The following is a 1,865-nucleotide window of genomic DNA, read 5'->3' as shown; positions in this document are numbered from 1 at the left end:
CACACACACACACACACACACACACAAATTCGTTCCAAAGAAAGCTCCCGCAGACATGAATACGGCACGTGTGGGGGTGTGAGGCTCGCGCTGGCTTTTGTCACGTAACAGTTTGCAGGAAGGTGCGACCTCGCGCTCACCACTTGTCGCTCTTTTTCACGCGCCGCCGTCAAACGGTGGCATTAACATAATTTAAGACACACGCGCAAGAACGCACGTACACACGCACGCACGCACGCACACACACACACACACACACACACAAACCCCGCTAATGTCATTGAATCATTAAGCAGAGAATAGTCTAAATATTTTGGCATCTTTTTATCCTTCCAGCTGACTAAAGTAAAATAAACAGTAGAGACGAAATCTAATCATTCAATCCGAGCAGAGGAGTCACAGTATTTAACTACTACTAAGTACTGAACTATTTAACCCACACAGTAAGAACTCTAATAATAACTCAAATGTAAATCTAACACACAAACACACACCCACACACACAAACATACACACACAAACACTTTATAAGGCCTAACTATCTAAGGACCTAGGACCAAATGCTGGTTAGTATCAGCTCTAAGGTGCTAGTCCTCATGGAGTAGGGTGCTGGTCAGTATCAGCTCTAAGGTGCTAGTCCTCATGGAGTAGGGTGCTGGTCAGTATCAGCTCTAAGGTGCTAGTCCTCATGGAGTAGGGTGCTGGTCAGTATCAGCTCTAAGGTGCTAGTCCTCATGGAGTAGGGTGCTGGTCAGTATCAGCTCTAAGGTGCTAGTCCTCATGGAGTAGGGTGCTGGTCAGTATCAGCTCTAAGGTGCTAGTCCAGATGTCAGATTGTGTCATCGAATTGGCCTCTTGAACTCATTTTTCCAGGTTCATCCTCTCATATCGGTTCAACTGATCCGGGAGAACAGCATCACTAAAGCTGATCTTACATCTCCCAACGCCCCAGACCTCAGCCAGGTAGGACTGGGTTCAACCCGCAGAACGTCTTTGACCTCTGACCTCCAGCCCTCAGGTGAAGGACCTCGGTTTAATCTCATTACTTCGGAAAACAGTTGATTCTTTTCCCGATGAAAACCATTCTCCGAACTCTGAGATAATTATGTCTTTAATTCAGAAAAAACAGCAGAATGGATCTTATTCTATGATTGCATGAGCCTTTGTACTGGTCTATAGCAGTGGAAGAACTGAGTTAAGTCTGGGTTCAGATGTTCCTCACTCTGCTGTTACAGAGATACTGTAATGTAGAGAAAGGCTTTCAAACCTGAACAAAGTCTGTCTATCTCATTTTGGAGCCACTGAACCCAGGGTTTATGGGCAGGCCACTGGAAAACATTTAGATCAAGTACATTTACATCTAGGGCATTTAGCAGACGCTTTTATCAGAAGCGACTTAGTCAAGTACATTTGTCATAAGAAGGTGAAACAATATATATCGCTGTCGTTACAGTAAGAATGTTCATGGAACCAAGAGAAAAGCACTAACAATCACTAACCTAACCCATTCTGCGTAATCAACAAAAATAACTAGGATAAGACGCTACACAACTAAGTACTATAACTAAGTGCGACATACAATAAATGCGTACATTAAGTGCCAGGACCAACACAGCGTTGGCTATGCTGCAGCCAGGTGACCTCTGAACAGGTAGTTCATGTATAAAGTAAAGCTTATCTAAACGTTCAGATTAATTACACTCTTATCAGAGCATAAATACAGCTTTCTTAAGTGTGCATGAATATTGGTTGTACAGCTATTAAAAACACAACAGAATGACAGCTGGTAGTTCGGTTTCTTTATTTAGGAGCAGGAGTTCACCACCCTCCAACTACACCTCAGAGTTGTGTGGTTGTATCAGTAG

The sequence above is a fragment of the Pollachius pollachius genome (genome assembly GCF_949987615.1).
Source record: "Pollachius pollachius genome assembly, chromosome: 3".
Taxonomy (NCBI): Eukaryota; Metazoa; Chordata; class Actinopteri; order Gadiformes; family Gadidae; genus Pollachius; species Pollachius pollachius.
The sequence above is the reverse complement of the archived record's forward strand: the minus strand, read 5'-3'. Positions refer to the sequence as shown.